Source organism: Triticum aestivum, chromosome 6B (genome assembly GCF_018294505.1).
Source record: "Triticum aestivum cultivar Chinese Spring chromosome 6B, IWGSC CS RefSeq v2.1, whole genome shotgun sequence".
Classification (NCBI taxonomy): Eukaryota; Viridiplantae; Streptophyta; class Magnoliopsida; order Poales; family Poaceae; genus Triticum; species Triticum aestivum.
In genome coordinates, this window is record NC_057810.1 from 707,506,377 (window position 1) to 707,527,733 (window position 21,357).

General features: G+C 47.6%; 1 pseudogene; it reads left to right on the forward strand.

Moving 5' to 3' along the window:
• Positions 1 to 2,289: 2,289 nt before the first annotated feature.
• Positions 2,290 to 3,513, forward strand: LOC123139700 (uncharacterized; annotated as a pseudogene).
• Positions 3,514 to 21,357: the final 17,844 nt, after the last annotated feature.

The following is a 21,357-nucleotide window of genomic DNA, read 5'->3' on the forward strand; positions in this document are numbered from 1 at the left end:
ACCATGATTTCTGTGGCAAAGAGCTCAACCGTCCTCTCTATAGTGTTCTCCACGATACCAAGCCTCTCAGGTGTGTGGCTTTTGAAGGAAGTGACACGGGGAGGAGATTCTACGGCTGTTCTGTGAAAATTAGTCACTTTCGAAAATCCGAGCTACTTTCTTATTGAATCAAACTGTTTGTATATAGGACTTGTAGTCTTCCAAAGAAGACTTATTTCTTCTTGTGTTTTCCGGTTGATTGTAGAAAACATTGTGTAGTTCTTTTAGTTTACATAAAAGGCTAAAGGTCACTACTTATTTTACATCACTAAAAACAAAAGAAGTGATCTAGACACTCTCATGTTTGTTTACAAATGGGACTTCTGTTTAATGGTTAGTATATTCTTCAAAAAAATCTCTAAATAACTTGACTTCATAGGTAGCTCCAGATTAATTCAAGCTGGCTTAAAAGAAACTAAGTACAATTATGAAATAAATCCGCGGACAAGGTGGGCGAAGTACCATAATTAGTGTTGTGGGTACCTAACCATTGACGCGCCACATTGCACAAACACGGTTCATAGTTAGTTGAATGAGGTTATGAAGCAAGTATATGTGAACTTTATTATATTCCAGAACTCGTGCAACACTGTAATAATAGTCTTTGTTTATTTTGTTCCTTTTTGTTCGCAGAGAGGCGTGAACTGTGGAGTCGTCGAATGGGTTGACCGCCTGTCGGGGATATACCTCGCGGTATGACCCGGCCGGAGTTGTAACCCGGCCGGGACTTGGTAAACCGGCGAGTGTTAAACCGGCAGACAGTTAAGACAGATGGCTAAGACAAACGGTAAACTGGCGAGTGTTAAACCGGCAGACAGTTGAGATAGATGGCTAAAACAGACGGTAAACCGGCGAGTGTTAAACCGGCAGAGTGAAGACAGATGGTAGCACCGGCAGGTGTTGAGTCAATCATAACCGGCAGACAATGTTAAACCGGCAGACGTTAAGAAGCCCAGGAAGGGAAGTCAAAATAGTGTAAGTCTTAGTCCGAGATGGACTCTACATGTAACCCACCCCTCTAACTTATATAAGGAGGGGCAGGGCTCCCCAAAAGAGACAAGAAACAGAAAACAATCTCTAGGGCTAGACACAACTAGAGGAGAGCCGGTTTACGGCGACTCCCTCATGATGATAATGAGATCTAGCCTCAAACAACATGTAGGGTTGTTACCGGATGATGTTTCCCGGGGCCTGAAGCTGTCTAAACCCTGTCTTGTGTTGCGTCTCTCGATTCCGCTCAACCCCTCTCAAGCTACCACATAGATGCATTGGCCTCGCGACTAAGTCCTCATACTAAGGACATCTGACGTGTTAATTCCACGATAGTTGGCGCCCACCATGGGGCACGCGCATGATGGTGTTGAGTTCTTGAAGGGATCTTTTCTAGGGATCGAGAAGTTTGCAATTTCCGGATGAAGAGCCGATTCGGAAGGATACGCATCGGCGTCGAGTTCATCAGTCCATAATTATAATCTGTGAGATTCAAAAAGTTCAAGTAAATTAGGTGCCGATATGTTTATGTCGTAAGTCGCCAAGAAATCAGCAGTCGGGTTTGATTGCTATTATGTCAACATCAGCAGTCGTAAAGGGTCAAATCTTGAAATCGTTGGTCAACTTTTCTATGGTTACTTCCACATCGAGACACGCCGACACATAAAGAGGAGAAAGGAAGATTACGACAAAGACTCAGATGTAAGTTTTTTCAAGGCTCCTACGACCCGGAAACAGAGATGACAGCGACCCGGACTCGCCGCCGCAGGCCTCATCCGCCGCGACCCCGGACTCGCCTCACCTCGCTGAAACGATTGGCCTGACTCTGGTCGAATTGACCCGATTACCACCGTCCTCGCCGACTAATTCCAGACAACCACGACGCACCTCACCCCGGGCCGCTCGACGCGCCAAGCCGCACTGAGCTGCCACATCCTCGTTCCAGCAAACCGAAGTAGCCTTAAACCACTGTGGTTACCTGCAAACTGGAGCTGCCGAGAGCTACCACTCCGCCTTGCTGATGTCCCGGTGTTGAACCGCCGCCAGGTCAAGATGACCCGGCCATAACGTTGCAGCAACGGCCGCCGCCGAGCCGCCTACACCCAGAGCTGTCTCGCCTCTGCCGTAGTAGCTGCAGGCTCGGCTGAGCCTTCCCTTCTGTCGCGCCTATTGATCCGCCTCGCCGGATGAGCGCCAGTTCCAAGCGCGCCTGCCGGCCTCCGTTGCCCCACCGTCAGAGTGCCTCCACGAGGCGGTCCGATGCCTCGGGGCGGCCCCCTTCGCCGCTGCCGTGGTCAAGCTAGTCTGCCCAGCTCAAACCGCCGACCACCTCCGCTTTACGCCATTGTGGAAAGCCGCCAAGTCGACTCCGCCACAGCCTCGCCTTCAAGCTGCGACGGTGGCCCAGATCTGCCCGCCAACGCCCCCGTCAATGGCGGCGCAGACGGCGGCGGGCCGTACATCCCCGCGGAGCTGGTCCCGGACATCGTGAAGCACCTGATGAGCCTGCACGACTTCTTCGCTCTCTGCGCCGGTTGCCGCGCCTACCGCGCCGTCCTACCCACGTGTCGGTACCTGCTCGCGCTCTAGCCGCCGCACCTCCTCGTGCCCCACACCGCCGACCCCTCGCTGTCCCTCTTCAAGGTCCTCGAGCCCGGCTGCGCCGCCTTCTCGCTCGCCCTCTTCCACGTCCCCGACTGCCGCCTCTTCCGCTTCCGCGCCCGCCTCCCCTTTGCCAGGACCGGCGGGGTCCTCACCTCCGACGGCGCCACCGGCGAGATCCTCGTCACCGATCTCCTCTCCGGCGTGCAGGCCCGCCTCCCCAGGCCCCCGCTGGAGTACAGCCGCGTCATCCTCAGCGGCGGCTACGTCTTCGCCCCGGTGAAGGGCCGCACGGAGATCCAGTACTGCAGCCTCTGGTACGCCCACTGGGTCGTCGCGTCCTACGGCGGCGACTCTGAGATCCAGGACTGGTGCATCGTCAACGGCGCCCTCTACAGGCTCCTCCCCTCCTGCGGGCTTGTGATGGCTTTGCTCCCCAAGGAAAACACAATGGAGCTCTAGATGCTTGGGGGTGAATTCGACGAGGACCTTGACGAGACTCTGAAGGAGGCCGTAGGCGGATCATTGCTGGGGGAGTGCGGTGGCGAGCCCCTGCTTATCTGCAAGGTGGGGCGCATCGGTCCGGAATACAAGATTTTCCGATGGGATTTCAATGTGGGGAAGTGGGTGATGACAACGAGCCTAGGTGGGCGGACGTTGTTTATTGGCTACGACGATTTCATCGCGTGCCTTGGTCCAGATGTTCCAGGGATCCGTGCCGACTGTGTGTATGGATCATTGCCATGGAGTGGGGCATGGAGCGAGTATTCTCTTATCGACGGGACCTGTAAATGCTTCCCTGTATAGTATCCAGGTGAACCAGGGGTTGGTTTCGGGAGGCCGCAGGTTTGGGTGCTTTTAAGCTTGTTCTGCGACTACTGAGCTTCAATGGAATCGTGCACCAAGCCGTCGCCCCTGCGGTCCGGTCTACATCAACATGTCAGCCGGCTTATAAAATGCCGCGGACGACTCGCCCGTCCGCCTCTCGCAGCCGATTCACGTGTCCGCGCCGGCTTACAACGCCGTGGCCGACTCGCGGTCCGCGCCGGCTTACAAACGTCGCGGCCAACTCACCCGTCTGCACCGGTTTACCATGCCGCGGCCGGTTCACCCATGAGTGACTTCAACTTCACCTAGCGATCATCAATTTCATGGCGGATTATTTTCGGCCTGGCGCATCAGGTGATATCCGTATAAAATATATTTTTATTGGTACATATTATTTATTGTCAAAGAGCAGTTTATCTTTGTCTTGGTCTGCAATATTGTTGATGCAGGACAATTGTTCACTACATCAAAATGACGTGGTTAACTCGCCCGTCCGCACCGGTTTGCAACACCGCTGGCCAGATTACTGACGCAAATCATATGGGGCCATTCACAACCCGCCGCAGTCGACCTCAAGTTTTCATGGATCCACATCGCGTTATCAAACGCCAAGGATATACAATGAGTCTTGCGAAAATCAGTAACTCGCCACCTTGCTTCCAACTTCAACATATGACAGTGTTCTGCTGTTCAGCTATATGCCGGTTTACATCACGGCCAAGTATGAAGAATCTCAAGCCAACTCCCCGAGTCGTCTTAAGACTCGGGGGCTACGATGACATGACTCAGCAAATCTTGCCAGTTTCAGCAAATTTAAGAACCCCAAGACAATGGAGGAAAAAATAACCCGGTCCCGGAGGCTACTGCTATATTGATGAAAATAAAAGGCCGTCAGAAATATTCCGGCTCACAATGATGATTCCGGTTTACAATCTGGTTCAAAGGAAGTCAGTCTCACTGAAGCTCTCAAATCCGGTTTAAGAATTTCCGGTTCAAAAAGGAATTAACTTCTCGCAAGTTCGAGTTTAAAGGCCGTCAGAAAATTTCCGGCTGAAAATGAAGATTCCGATTTAAAATCCGGTTCAATGGAAAGATGTCTCCTATAAAGCTTTGAAGCTATCAATATCCGGTTCAAAATCCCGGTACAAGAAGAATTTATCTCTTGCAAAAAGTTAAAGGTTGCCGAAGAGGACCTGTTGCCATGATGCACGGCATAAACATGGGTATCCCGCCTTATTGGCTTATCATATCATTGGTTACATGGGGGCTTCAGCTGACAAAGTGGAGTTATGTCCATTATTCCGGCTATCACGCATAACAAAGCTTGGGAGCTTCACACCCAAGGGGCCAAAGAGAGTCTTGTTGCTATGCACAGCTCAAACATAGGCACCCATTGAGCACAGATCACAAAGTTACTTGGGGGCTCTTTGTGCACTGCAACAAAGAGTTTGAAAGGACCCTTGTAATATGCTATCAAGCACGCCTTGGAAGCCTGGTGTATTCACCTAAAACCCCGGGTTAACCTGCCTTCATCAAGTAAGCTACTCCTATCCAGGTAATACTGGCATGACCCGCCGAACGTTTGACAAGTCAATCTTATACAGACCCTGAACTTGTTAAAGTTAAAATGACGATTGGTTAGTTGGAGGTCCATCTTAAAAGGCTTTGTCAAATGGTTTAACTCAGCAGCCTGGCAGCCCATGAAAAGCCTCGAATTTGGGCCTGGCAGCCCTTGAAAAGCCTGGACTACACGATTTTATTTGCCTTTGTCACGATTTTTCTCTTTTGTGAAATTTTATGTTGAACCGGCGTCTATTGACCCGGCATGACTATCAGTCATCAAATTAGCCTGGTGTTCATTAACCCGGCTCGACTTTCAACTACAAGTTGTCAGTACATAATCACTTATAATCCGGTGTTTATTGACCTAGCATGGCTTTGAACTATAAGTCGCCAGTATATATTTGGATTGCACCATTGGAATTATGCGCTTATAAATCATTGGGTATATTATTCAAATAGCCAACATAGCTGGATTTATATTATGGTTATCAATAACCAATATTATGATTGGGGTTTTCAAAGTCGCTTCAGCGCACTGGATATTATTTTATCAATGGGTATGATTTATTCTACAATTTCAGGAACAGTCCCGAGTCGCTACAGGCTTACAACCCGACACTTGGGGGCTACATTATTCAAATATGCAAGTCTCATGTCACTGCAAGCATGCACCATGACACTTGGGGGCTAATGCAAAGTCATTTTTTCCTCACCTTATTGAAGACCTGACTCATCACATTAGAATGAGGCGGCCCTTGGGGGCTACCAATTGTCTCTGTCAACAATTTAAGGTACAAAGCTTTTTATCCATTACATTGAAGGGTCCACTGCTCAGTTGATCAAGCACAAAGGCTCTTAACCTTGTGGACGTGAATTCAAGCCCCATGATGGGGGTTACATCATATGATGTTATTTTCATTGAAGTACATATCAAAGTCCCAGCTCAATGTTATCTTACTGAGCCGGCCCTTGGGGGCTACACGTTGCTGTTCAAAGTGTACAAGATTATATTTACAAAGTCCCTGCTCATTATTGCATAATGACCCGGCCCTTGGGGGCTACACTGGTTGAAGTTTTTATGAGCATCAGGCAATTACAAGTCCCATGTTGCTGCAAGCATGACAACCCGACACTTGGGGGCTACATATGTGGAATAATCAATTCTGACTAGTGATTGAGATGAACAACCTGGATTTCTTCAAGATTGTGATATTTATATTAAAGCAAGTCTTAAGCTGTTGATATGCTACCTTCTTAAGACTTGGGGGATACAAGTGATAGGCATATAAGAGGTATATTTTCAAGCTGGATGTTAACTACAAGTATGACCCGGTGCTATCAATATTTATAAACCGGTTATCTTGGCAATGATAAACTGGCAAGTTCTACGTCCTTAAACCGGCTGAAGATCAGATGAGTATTTCAAGGACCAATATTGTTTTTAAGCATTGGGAGCATGAATCAAAGGAGTTATTCTTCACAATATATTTTCTATGAGAAACCAATGTCAGCAAGTTGATTATGAAGATGGCATATTAAACCGGATTTTCTAGAAGAAGGAAGTGACAAGGACTTAAGGATGATCAGAGTCAGTTTAACATGGATAAATCCAAATTAAACTGGGGGCTAATGTCGGGGATATACCCCGCGGTATGACCCGACCAGAGTGGACTACTCCGGCCGGGACTTGGAAAACCGGTGAGTGTTAAACCGGCAGACAGTTAAGACAGATGGCTAAGACAGACGGTAAACCGGCGAGTGTTAAACCGGCAGACTGTTAAGAGAGATGGCTAAGAAAGACGGTAAACCGGCGAGTGTTAAACCGGCAGAGTTAAGACAGATGGTAGCACCAGCAGGTGTTGAGTCAATCATAACCCGGCAGACAATGTTAAACCGACAGACAATGTTAAACTGGTAGACAATGTTAAACCGGCAGACAATGTTAAACCGGCAGACGTTAAGAAGCCTAGGAAGGAAGTCAAAATAGTGTAAGTCTTAGTCCGAGATGGATCTACATGTAACCCGCCCCTTTAACTTATATAAGGAGGGGCAGGGCTCCCGAAAAGAGACAAGAAACAAAAAACAATCTCTAGGGCTAGACACAACTAGAGGAGAGCCGGTTTACGGTGACTCCCTCGTGATGATAATGAGATCTAGCCTCAAACAACATGTAGGGTTGTTACTAGATGATGTTTCCCGGGGCCCGAATCTGTCTAAACCCTTGTCTTGTGTTGCATCTCTCGATTCCTCTCAACCCCTCTCAAGCTACCACATAGATGCGTTGGCCTCGTGACTAAGTCCTCATACTAAGGACATCTGACGTGTTAATTCCACGACACCGCCCATGGCCTGTCATTATGCAGAGGTGCCTACTCAAGCTCTAGGGGATGTTGCAAGCAAAGCATGAAGAGATAAGCAGGCTTAAAATGGATATTGAACAAGTGAACCTTAAGCTCGAGAACCTTGTTGCAGCTGTGGAAAGAAGTAATGTAACTACCATGAAGATTGACAGGCAGAAGAAGCAGATGGGTATCATTGATAAAGACGGCAAGCACATTAAGAGGTCTCTCACAAGTGCCATTCATAATCTTAAGGACGACAAGGGTGATATTAAGCAGGACAGGGATTTTCTGAAGGAGGAGGTGCATAAGCTGAAGGAGAATAGAAGCAAGATGCAAAGCGTCATCTGTGATCTTTTGGGGCAAGGGTTTGCGAACACTGATGACCTCCTGATGATCAAGGCAATCCTCAAAGAATGATCGAAACGTTGCAAGGGATACTCGTCTAGTATAAGTTTATGCTTGGACATGGTTACTTGACTAAAGGCATGTATCTCATTTTTTGTAATCTCTCAGAGGGTGTGTGACGGTTTACGCACATCAAATATTGATCTCCTGAATATTTTATATTTCACAGAAATGTGCTGCTAGCGAGGCGCATCCGACAATATTTAGTCTTGCATCGTTCAATGAGGCATGGGTTACTGTAATTTAGCAAGACACATATGTCGCTTTGGCAGGCATGCGGAACCATGCCTCTGATAACCTGGCACTAACTTGTCAAAGGCACAGTCCTATGTGAGATAGAAGCACCGCACTAGCGCTGACACACATAAAATCTACAATCTACAGAGTCGTGCTTACTCCTGATGCAGACGCACATCTGTGCCTCCGTGACTCGATAGTTTGTACTCAGACATAAACTCGTTCACGGACACGCGTTTACACGAAAGGCACGTACAATCTGAGGTTGCTGGGAGCACGGTTTTAGATTAAGCAGAGCCACGGCCATGTGCACGTACAGTCTTCCACCAACGGAGGCAGTGCCGTCCGGTCACTACAGACGCACTGGCTCTCATGCACTAGACGCACGTTCCTTGCAGAACAGGCAAGGCAGTGCCTCTTCTCTTCCAAGTTTTTTTGTTCCCTGGTCGACTACCACACACGAATGTTGTTGTAGCATCGCGATAGTGACATAAACTATCAAATTTTCAGAACAGCGGGTGCATAACACAAAAGCATTGTTATAACAAGCTTACAAAACGGTGCAAAAGGCAAATGGATTGTTTCGTCACGTTTAGACATAACACGGTCTCAGATTGGTGCAACAGCATCTAACTGTACTAGCTTGAGGAACTAACTTCAGCCCTGTGTCCAGCAGGCACAAGTAAACAGATCTAACAAATCCAGGCATTCAACACGCCTGTGTTTCAAATCCAAGCATAGATGATTGCAGCATGCTGATAACTTGAGATGGGCTTGTTTGGAAGCTTTATTCTCCCACAGGAACAACTTCTGTTGCTGTTCGTAAAATTCTTGCGTGAAGTCTGAGGGAAAGCGAAACTTAATCCTCATGGTCTCTAGCTCCGTTGCATTTAGAATAAAGAACCTCACAAACTCAGTGTTCTTCCCGCTCTTTTCATAATCTTCCAGCGTTACTGTCTTTAAATGAATGATGTGTTCTTTGAGAAACTCGTGGTGCTTGCGACACCAAATATTTCTTGCACCATCAGGAACGTTTCCTCCCTGAAAACACATAAAGGTTGAAAGATACTCAAGGTCTATTGAAGGACAAAATGAACGATAAATTCCATGACCCCTATCCCAATCAGTTCGTCGAACACTTCCCTAGATACGGATGTATGTATAATAATAAAAAAAACATGCCTAGGCATAGGGTGTATCCATTGCAAACAAAATGTAAGACAAGCTTTTTGAGATGCAAGGAGTGCTGCACTATGCACGGTATGAGCTTTTCATTCGGCGTGAGAATCATCACCCGAACAAACAAGTTCTCCAGATTTGGAAGGCACTTAAGCAAGTGAACGACCATGTCCACTACATAAGACATGGCCAAAAACAAGGTTTTGATAGATTGCCGCATTGTAGATAGGCTGACCGTCGCCAAATCCTTCACATAACATAGAAAATAAAACATAAAATTATTACAACAAAAGGTTGGATGACATGAAACTACTTTCTCAAGGAAATGCAGCTGGAATTGTTGTGAAATGTCAGTACCATAAGACCTGTGGAGCCAAGCGAGAACCAGAATTTGCCCAATGTCTTCAGTTTGGGTGCAGAGATGATGAATACCTGCATGTTATTGCTCTGGAGATTGTGGATCAACCTTCGAAGTGAGGGGGCATCCTCGATGATGAATTCTCCTTTCTCACCACGGATGCCAATGCTTACAAGGTTAGGCGAATTTATAGTGATCCGATGCCTTTCTCTATTGCAAACAAGCAGCAGGCACTCGAGTGCAGGGCAACTAGAGTTGATCATGCTTTGCAACGAGAAGTCTGATATATCAACCTCAACAAGCAAAAGTCTATTGACTAGTGGTAGTTCAAGTACCTCTACATAATGGTCTGGTATCTGGCAACACGCAAAACTGACAGTGCGCAGAGAATAGGAAAACCGAAAGACGGACTTCGGTAGTGAGGGCGTAGATGAAGAGCATGTGTGTGATAGTTTGACAGTTTTTTCACGAATCGTGGAAACAGGTAGTAAAACTCAAGCACCTGGAGATTGTTCAATCTGGGGGACTCAAGCTAGGCGTGGACAGTAGAGGGTCTGCATTGGAGGTAGCACGCCGGTATACAAAGGCGGAGAATTGCGCTCTGACGGCTGGAGAGGATGGTCTCTGGAAGGGACGAACCATCATCAACAACTGCTTTTCCCTGATGCCAAGTTCTGATGTATCGTATGCGAGCAAGCTCCTCGCTGTAGGCAGAGGCCCTACTGATGATTTCAATATGAACTGTTTCTTGAGGGTTAAAAAGACGTGGGACAGGGATATCACGACAGTCCAGATTCAGAGGAGCGGCACGCCAAACAGGGCGCCAACGACGTGCGGGGATTTGAGTACGAACCTCTTCCTTAGTGGACAGACGGGAGATGATCTCACCAAGGACACCGTCCGGGAGGTCGCTGATGCGGTCCGGACCAGACTACTCTTCTTGATCCTCGGATCCAGTAGGCGCACCCTCGCTGCTTCCAGCCGCTATCTCCAAACCACCGGAGGAGGCCGTCGCTAATGGCGCGAGCCACGCCCTCTTGGTGCTCGGGGCACCAGAGTGAACCTCGAACTCCGTCTCCATTGCTGGGATCGCGCGGCCTGCGAGCGCCGCAATTTGTGGCGTGGATCTGGAAAGACAGCTACGCGTAACTGGGGTTGGGAAGGAAGGGGAGAGGAGTGAAGGAATCTGTTCAAGATGGACAAAAACAAATGATCAAACTCCTCTCTTTGCATTAGGTTAAGTGCTATATATAGCACTGGAACAGGCGTTTTCAGGGGGCGTCGGTTAGGACGGAACTGAGGCGATTGCACAAAGCAACCGCCGCAAAATATTACTATTAATATTGATATTATTTCCCCCACAAAATAATAAATATTGAAATGATTTATTTCCTGTTTGAGGAAGGAAACAAGGCACGACCTTTTAGAATAGGGGAGCACTACCCTGCATGCCATAGAGGCATGTTCGTCGATCGGAGTAGCAAGAGCAGGTTGTACATACACCATACTTCTCTGAAGTTCAACGTTACTGTCATTAAGTGTTGCAGAGTGACAGCCCACTGTCCGTGTTACAATTGTTTTCGTTGTAAGATTTTACCTCCAATGCATGATGGCGACTTTATATGTTTAGTAGAGTCACAGTCCTATACGCATGAAGAGGACTTCCTGTGTGTCAGTGTTTCAGGTCACAGGCACGGTTGTCAAGCCCACAAATGCACGAAGGTGACTTTATATGTTTAACATCGTCACTGTCCTTTACGCATGAAGATGACTTTCTGTGTGTCAGTGTTTCAGGTCACAGGCACAGTTGTCAAGCCCACAAACACATGACCTATAATTATCCAGAGTCACCTTCGTGTCTCTTTGTGTTCCAAATGCATCCGTTCACTATATTACCAGGACAGGCATGGTCGGGAAGCTGAGGGAGGCATGCTTGTGTTCAATGCGGAGCCACGTTCGTGCGTTGATTGCGGAAACCCAATGTTTCGACGGGCGTTTCCACCTACTCGAGTGTGAACGCCATGTGGCGCCGCCACGGAAACCCAAGGGTCCGACGGACGTCTCCTCCGGTGATGCCAGTCTGGCTCGTCGCTCGAGGCCAAGCTCCGGCTATTTAAGGCGGACGAACGGAGTCTCAAAATCCTAGCCACACACTCTTCCCCCCTCTGCCCGTCGCCAGGCCATCCATTCTCTTGCTGATCTCTATCCTGACCCTCTCCACCATGGCTGGTCAGGAGGAGACTACTGCGGAACCCAGTGTCCAAACACTGCTGGAGACCTCGGCCGGCGAGGGTTCCTCATTTGTAAGTTCACTCTGCTTCGGCTTCATTGGTTTTTCCTCCCTTCGGCTACTTGATTTAGTAGTGAAACGTGAATAAGCCAGACGGAGTCTCAAAACCCTAGTCATCTTGCTGTTCTCTATCCTGACACTCTCAGCCACTATTGTGCAGAAGGAGACTTCTCCAGAGCACCGTGTGCAGTCGTAGCACCAGATCTCGGCCGGCGAGGGTTCCTCATCTGTAAGTTCGCTCTACTTCGGCTTCATTGGTTTTTCCTTTCCTTCGGCTACTTGATGTAGTAGTGAAACGTGAATAAGCCAGACGGAGTCTCGAAACCCTAGTCATCTTGCTGTTCTCTATCCCGACACTCTCAGCCACTGCTGTGCAGAAGGAGACTACTCCAGAGCATCGTGTCTAGTCGCAGCAGGAGATCTCGGCTGGCGAGGGTTCCTCATCTGTAAGTTTGCTCTGCTTCGGCTTCATTCGTTTTTTCTTTCTGTCGGCTACTTGATTTAGTTGTGAAACATGGATCATTATGGTGAGCTTCATCCTAATGTTGATGAGGGTGCATCAACCTGACACCTTCTCCTTTGACCAGCTGAATAACCTGTTCAATACAGTGGAAGACTTCATCAAGACATCCGCGAAGTTGGACGACGAGAACAGAGCCACCATTGCATGTATTATGAATGAGAAGGTGCAACTAAAACTTCAGCGTGATAAGCTGAAGCTGGAATCGTATGTTATGAAGAAACAGATCGAGGAACTTCGTGCCGAGCAACCAAAAAAGAAGTCTCGCCAGACTAAGTAGACAGCAGCGACCCTGATCCTCGTATTTGAAGCTATTAAGCAGTGCACTAAAAGTTTCTTATTTTGTCTTGCGTTACCTCGTGTCGTCAGTAACTTTGATAACAAATGTGTTTTGCTTTCCTAGGTCACGTTCATTCCAAGTTTATGGGTACAGATGAACATTAACGTAATGGCCAGTTCTAGAAACACTGTTTTTAAAAGCACCGACGTCAAATCTCTGCAGCCAAAGTTTTTGAACCAACTAGAGTCATGTCTTGTGCACACATGAAGGCGTGGACATTCCTTCCTTTATTTGTTTCAATGTTTCGGGTCACAGGCACGAGCATAAAGAGCTCAAAGGCATGGTCGGTGGTATTGCATAGAGTCACGCTCGCCTGTGACTCTATTAGACGGAGACCCACGGGCGTTTAGCCCACGGAGATGAACATTTGTCTTACTTACAGCCACGGGCGTTTACTTTGTGAGACATGGAATGACCTATGTGAGGGATGCTGTTTTTAAAATCTTATTTCCTTGTATTTAAAAGCATGGACGTGAACTCCTTACGGACACGGTTCCATATTGAGCTACGTCATGCTTCTTTCTTGATGCTACGGATATTGTTCGATAAAGGCGTGGACATCGTGGCTGCCTGTGTTTCAGTGTTAAGAGTCATAGGCACGGGCATAAAATGCTCAAAGGCGTGGTCGGTGGTATTACATGGAGTCATGCTCATGGATCGAGAGGGAGCACGGTAGCCTCTTCCTTCTCCTCCGACGACAAGCACACAATGAGAAGGCGGCGTCGCCAGCGGAGCCACTCTAGACGTCTTGGTACTACGAGCAGCGCATTCCATCTCCACCTCCATTGCTGCCATGGTGCCGCCTACGACCATTGTTCGGTGAGGTGGATCTGGAAGAGGCATGACAAGAAGCCAATGGAGCCATACTTTAACATTAGGCAGAATCACGTTCATGCGTTTATTGCGCAAACCGTACATTTCATTAGCTGCACGGGCTTGAAGTCTATGCAGCCACGGTTATGTGTGTTTGTGACTTTCTCTGGATGGTATTATATATAGTCATGTTCGCCTATGTCTGTTCTCCGGATGATTCCGTCGACTCGTTTAGACGGAGAGGCACAGACGACAAGCCCATGGAGGCATACTTCAGTATTAGGCACAGTCACGTTCGAGCGTTTACTGCACAAACCGGACACGAGATAGACACTTAGGTTAGGTCTTCACTGCGCACGTACAAAAAACACAAGAGCTTAACAGAGGAGGAGGAGAAGATCTCAGAAAAAAAACGAGGATGAGGCACAGTGCAAGGAAATAATTCCAGATGTCACCACTGGCGCGCGTTTTTTAAAAGCACGGGCTAGCACTCTCTGCAGCCACGGTTATGTATGTTTGTGACTCTCTGTGTTTCAGTCATTAGGTTCACAGGCACAGGCGTCAAATCCACAAAGGCATCGTGTGGTATTATATAGAGTCATGTTCGGTTGTGTTTGTGTTCCGAATGATTCAATCGACTCATTCAGACGGAGAGGCATGGACGAGAAGCCCATGGAGGCATACTTTAGTATTAGGCAGGGTCATAATCATGCGTTTATTACGCATGGTCGATTGTATTACATAGAGTCATGCTGGCCTGTGAGACTCGACCAGGCGGAGATGCACGGGCGTTTACTCTGTGAGGCACGGAATTGCCTATACGAGAGACACTTTTTTTAAAGCGTGTTTCCTTGTATTTAAAAGCATAGACGTGAAGTCCATACAGACACGGTTCAGTACCGAGTTGCGTCATGCTTCTTTCTTGATAAAGGCGTCGACGTTCGAGGCTATCTCTGTTTCAGTGTCAAGGGTCACAAGCAAGCACGGGCATACAACCCTCAAAGGCATGGCGTGCTATTATATAGAGTCACGCTCGAAGGTTTTCTGATTGTATTCCGAATGAGTCGGTGGACTCGGTCAAAAGCAGAGGCACGGGCGTCCAGTCCACGGAGGCATGGTTTTTTCTTACCCAGAGTCACGTTAGTGCCGCCGCTATTCGGGTGTGAACGCCACGTGCCGCCGCTACGGAGACCCAAGGGTCCGATGGACGTCTCCTCCGCTGACGCCGGTCTGGCTCGTCGCCCGAGGCCAGGCTCCGGCTATTTAAGGCGGACCGAGGGGGTCTCGAAACCCTAGCCACACCCTCTTTCTTGGACTGTCCAGATCCACGCCACATAAAGCGGCGCTCGCAGGCCGCGCGATCCCAGCAATGGAGACGGAGATGGAGGTTCACTCCGGTGCCCCGAGCACCAAGAGGGCGAGGCTCGCGCCACCGCGATGCCTTCTTCTGATGGTTTGGCGGTAGCGGCTGGAAGCGGCGAGGGTGCGCCTACTGGATCCGAGAATCAAGAAGAGCAGTCTGGTCCGGACCGCATCAGCGACCTCCCGGACGGTGTCCTCGGTGAGATCATCTCCCGTCTGTCCACTAAGGAAGGAGTTCGTACTCAAATCCTCGCACGTCGTTGGCGCCCTGTTTGGCGCGCCGCTCCTCTGAATCTGGACTGCCGTGAGATCCCTGTCCCACGTCTCTTTAACCCTCTAGATCAAGTACATTTCGAGTTGGTCACCGCGTACTCCGCCACACCGGAGGAACTCGTCCGCGTAACATTCGCTGGAACTTATTTTAGAGGAGAACATGTTGGTGAAGATAATTTGTATTGTGATTCGTACCTTCCCGAGACCATCCTCTCCAGCCGTCAGAGCGCAGTTCACCGCCTCTGCATTCCGGCGTCCTACCTCCACTGCAGGCACTCCACAGTCGACGCCTGGCTTCGATCCCCAAGACTGGACAATCTCCAGGTGCTCGAGTTTTACTACCTGTTCCCACCATGCTTGAGAGAACATGACATAGGGCCATTCTCATGCCCTTCGCTCATGCCATCACCACCAGCATTAAACCCTCAGATTTCCTCCTCTCTCCAAACCATCGCCTTTGCTCTTTGCAAGTTACCAGACAATTATGTACGGGCGCTTAAACTACCACTGCTCAGGAGACTCTCGCTAGTAGATGTTGATGTATCAGAAGTCTCATTACAAAGCATCATCAGCTCTACTTCTCCTACACTTGAGTCTCTGCTGCTTGTTTGGACAGTCAGGCACCATTGCATCAGAATAAACTCACCTAACCTTATGAGCATCGGCATTTCTGGTATCTATGGGAAAATTGTTATAGAAGATGCCTCGTCACTTCAACGGTTGCTTTGTGATGGTGATTGCAAGAAGTTGCGGATAGTTATCACCTCTGCACCTAAACTGCAGGTCATGGGCAAATTATCTAATATTTTCTCTGAATCCGGCATCACAAATGACCGTATAATTATTCAGGTACTGACTTTCAACAATACTTTCACCTCCATTCATTGGTACAAACAAGTTCCATGCAATTCAACCTTTACTCTACTAATATTATATTTTATTCCACTTGAAGTGTTTGCCGACGGTCAGCACATCCACAGCGGTTCATTCTGTCAAGACGTTGTCTATCAGCATGGATTATGACCTGCACGCAGTCTTTTCCTTGGTGCAACACTTCCGAAGCTTGGAGAACTTGTATATCGAGGTGATGCTTCTCACACAAATTGTAAACACATACCATGCATGGTGTAGAACTCCAATCAACAACAACAAAAAAACGTCACTTACATTTGTATGTAATGGACAAAGCTCTATATAGTCATGGACAAGTATCAGGACAAAACTAAATAAAAGCTTTTATCACAACAGAGGTTATAGAATTATTCCTTCACTTGCTCTCCCAGCAGAATCACTCTTTATGGTGCTTAACCATTTCAAATCTTCATGTTTATTCAGGAAATAGCCTCTAATGAAGAAAGTCTTGCGAACGACTGTTCTTGCAAGCACCATCATGACGTTCGTTTGAAGTCACTGACGCTGGAGAGCTATGTTCAATGCGAGAAAAGCATTCGATTTGCGACATTCTTTATTCTCAACGCAGCACAGCTGCAGACTATGAGGATAAAGTTTCTTCGTCAGGAAGACTTCACGGAAGAATTCTACAAACAGCAACAAGACGTGCTTCAGTGGGACAAAAAGGCTTCTAAACATGCTTGCCTTAGGTTGTCGCCAAGTTGCAAACACGGAACTTGGATCTAAGGCACGCATGCGTTGAGCACCTGGATTTAAAGGATCCATTCACTTGTAAGTGCTGAAAACAGTCTTGGAGTGATATGTTGCCGCCACTTTCTGGTTTGGAATTTACGTAGGTGTGGTGAAACAATGCCCGTACCTTTTTGCTCAATATGTAACCTTGCCAACAGTGAACACGGCATTTTGGTCTATGGCTAAACGTTCTTTTACTCATGTCGTACATTTCATTAGTTGAACGGGCTTCAAGTCTCTTGCAGCCACAACTATGTACGTTTGTGTCTGTCTGTGTTTCAGTGATAAGGGTCACGGGCACGGGCGTCAAATCAGCAAAGGCATCGTGTGGTAGTATATAGAGTCATGTTCGCTTGTGTCTGTTTCCCGAATGATTCCGTCGACTCGTTTAGACGGAGAGGCACGGACGAGAAGCCCATAGAGGCATACTTTGGTATTAGGCAGAGTCACATTCATGCGTTTATGGCGCAAGTCACACATTTCATTAGCTAAACGGACTTCAACTCTCTGCAGACACGGCTATGTACGTTTGTGACTTTCTGCGTTTCACTGATAAGGGTCACAGGCACGGGCGTCAAATCCACAAAGGCATCGTGTGGTATTATATAGAGTCATGTTCGCTTGTGCTTGTGTTTGTGTTCCGAATGATTCAGTGAACCACGGTTTGTCAGCAAACACACAGACGATCATGCCTGTCACATGGGCACGACCATGGCAAGCGCACAGTTTGCCACATACCACACAACGGCCGTGAACTGATACATCGCGCACTGTTCTACATGCCGCACAGTATTCTTACAAAGAAAACACCGTGAACCTACTGCCAGGCACTATATCCATTTGTGAAACAGAAACACAAACACGTTCGCCTGAGTTTCAGTGTTTCAGTCATTAGGATCACAGCCACAAAGGCATCGTGTGGTATTATATAGAGTCATGTTTGCCTGTGTCTGTTTCTCGGATGATTCCGTCGACTCCTTTAGACGTAGAGGCACGGACGAGAAGCCCATGGAGGCATACTTCAGTATTAGGCAGAGTCACGTTCGAGGGTTTACTGCAGAAACATAACAAAATTGGATTCAGATGTGAACCCTCACTGTTTACTTTGTGAGGCAATGAATGACCGATCCGAGAGACACTGTCCTTAAAAGCAAACCACGGTTCTGTACCAAAGAGCCACTATCAAACGAATGGAAGTCAAGCAACGAGGGCCACACTTTTAGTAGTAGAAAAAGCACTTTATCAGCTGGTGTTGCTTCTTTTCTACACGCACAGTAGGGTGGGTGTGGAAGGCACGTTATTGAAGCACACAACGAACATCACGATGTCACGACAAGGTCAAAAGCATGGTTGTGAGTCTGCGGTGTCACGGCTAGAATCCTTGAAACGCATTTGGGTGTGGCCTGTTAAGTAGAAACTCGATTGTGCGGTCACCAAAGGCACTACTTAACGCCCCGCGAAATAGGTTTGGTTGACCGCTGGGGCGGCTATCTATGCTTTGAGCTCTTTTCATCTCTCATGTGTCGCAGCAGAGACGCATGGTTGTCTTCTTACACCATCCAGCTTCATATAGAAACGGCTGCAAAAATTTACCCGCAAACCTATCGCCCTTATAATATTTTCTCAGCTGAGTAATAAAAATACCTAAACAAGCAAAATCTCTTCTGCTTAAATTTGCATCGTTTCCACAACTTCACCAAATAAACTTACAAGCCGTTTTTTATAACCACAGAACAAGGAGCAGAAATAGTGCAGCGGCTCAAATGTAGCTCCATCAGTGCAAGGCTCAACTGCAGCTCCTCAGTGTGTATGGCAAGTACATACGAGAAGCACTGCTCTACCTGCAACACATGCACGGATGTGCATCCATTCTATGCATGACAGGTACATACGAGAGGCACTGTCGTACATACAACACAGGTACGGTTACACGTATAGCGAGCATTTCTCCACTGAAAAATTAAAACTACTTTATATATTTTGACCTTCGTGCCACAGCATTTTATAGTCCTTCGTCCCATACAAAGCCGCAAAACCACACACTTCCTTCATGGCTGCACGCAACACAAAAACAGACAAGCCTACACACGGTGCAAAGACTACAACGGTTCTCTGATAAAGTTTACATAAACCCAAGCTCCTCTTTCAGACAAGCCTACACAGGATGCAAAGAGAACGCAACAACAAATAACTCCATACACCTGGACAAGTAACACAAGGCCTGATTTCAGCATCCACACCTGAACGGAACCGTCAAATCCAGGTATTCAATACTCCTCGTTCTTAAATGCGGACGCGCATGGCTGCAACTTGATGATAATCTAAGACGTGCACGTTTAGAAGCCCTTCTATGCCACTCCAGAACCTTTTGTTGCTTTTCGTAAAATACTCCCGTGAACTCTGCGGGAGGGGAGGAAAACTTAATGGTCATGGTCTCCAGATCCTTTGCACTAAGAACAAAGAACATCGCAAAATCAGCGTAACTCCCGGAGCGAACATAATCTTCCAGTGATACTGTCTTCAGACAAATGTCGTGATGTTTGAGAAACTGCCGATACTTACGACGCCATTTGTTTCTTTCACCATGAGAAATCGACAATCCCTAAAATATAAATGATAGGTTGAAAATACTTAGCGTCTATAAAAAGAGTTACAGACCATGAAAAAACCAAATGAAACAATTAGTTCTACCACCTCCGTAACAAGAAGTTAGACATAGACTTGTCTATGTATGGATGTATCCAACAATAAATCATGTGTAGATACGGGTGCATCAATTTCAGTCAAAATTAAGAAAAGCATTTTGAAAAAGAACGAGTACTACAGTATGCACATATCTGAAGATCATCACCTCGACAAACAAGTTCTCCAGTTTTGGAACGCACTGCAGCAATTCAACGACAATGTCAACCTTATAATCCATGTAGATAAGCAAGGTCTTAACAGACTGACGCATTCTTGTTAGACTGACTGCCTTCAAACCCTTGATGAAAAGTAACAGAAGGTGGATCACAAAACAAATAGAATAAAGGTTGGATGAAATAAAACTTGTTTCCTCACAAACAAAGTGAAGCTGGAAGTATCGTGAAAACTCAATACCTCAATACACGTGGGATGACATGGATACGGTTCAGACGTAGAGACACCGGTTAACTTCAAGTCCTGACTCTGCATGAAGAATAGAACATAGACCATCAAATTAATAGAACAAACATCGGAACAAGTGCAACTCTGTTCCAGTATGAAGGAAAGGCAGTACCTCAAGACGCGTCGAGGGGGGCACGAACACGAATTCACCCAACGCCTCCAGTTTAGGTGCAGAGACAACAGTTATCGAGCAGTCGTCGACCAGACAATCAACAATCAACCGTCGAACCGAAGGGGCATCCTCAATAATGAGTTCTCCGAATGGACAACGAATGCCAATGCTTACAAGGTTAGACGAGTTTATTGTGACGCGACGACCTCCTCTATTGCAAACAAACAGGAGAGACTCAAGTCCAGGGCAACTAGAGTGGATTATACTTTGCAGCGAGGCGTCTGATATATCAACTTCCACAAGCGAGAGTCTTTTCACCAGTGGTAGCTTAAGCGTCCCAACGTAATTGTCCGGTATTTGGCAAAGAGCAAAGGGCAAGAGTGTGGAGAGAGGAAGAAAACCGAAACACGGACTCCGGTGCCAAGGGCGTAGATGAAGTGCATAGATCCAGTAATGTTACCTCTTGCGTCAGAAACCTTGGGCAGAGGTAGTAGAACTCAAGAACCTGGATATTGTTCAGCTCCGAGGATCGGAGCCAGGCATCAACGGTGGAGGTCTGCACTGCAGGTAGCACGCCGGGATACAGAGGCGGCTAACAGAGCCAGCATGGCCGGACAGAATGGATGCTGGAAGACTGACTGCATCAGAGACAGGATTTCGACCGAAATAGCATTTGCGAACGCACTCCTTGGTCAAGGCGGACACATGAGATATGGTCTCGATTTGAACTTTTTCTCCATCGTTAAAAAGACGAGAGACAGAGATCTCGCGGCAGTCGAGATTCAGAGGAGCGATGGACCACAAAGGACGCCAGCGACGTGCGAGGATTTGAGTACGGATGCCATCCTTGATGGGAAGACGAGAGATGATCTCACCTAGGACGCCGTCGGCGAGATCGCTGATGCGGTCCGCACGACATCCATCTTCTTCCTCCTCGGATCGAGAGGGAGCACGGTCGCCGCTTCCATCCCCTCCGACGACCAGAACACCACCAGAAGGCGGCGTCGCCGGAGGCACCACTCTCGACCTCTTGATCCTACGAGCAGCGCTTTCCATCTCCACCTCCGTTGCAAGGGTGGCTCCGCCCAGACCAGTGCTCACTGAGGTGGATCAGGAGAAATGGATTACAACCTATCAATCCATCAAACGACTTAAATACCCGCGACGAGGAGCGGAGGGGTCCAGATTAATTACCTCTTTTTTTCTTTTGACGGGAGGGTCGGGGTTAATTACTACTCGTAACGAGTAAAAGGTAGGTGGCTGCTTGAAACATTAAATAGAGCCACGGCTTACAAGGTACGAGATGCACAGTT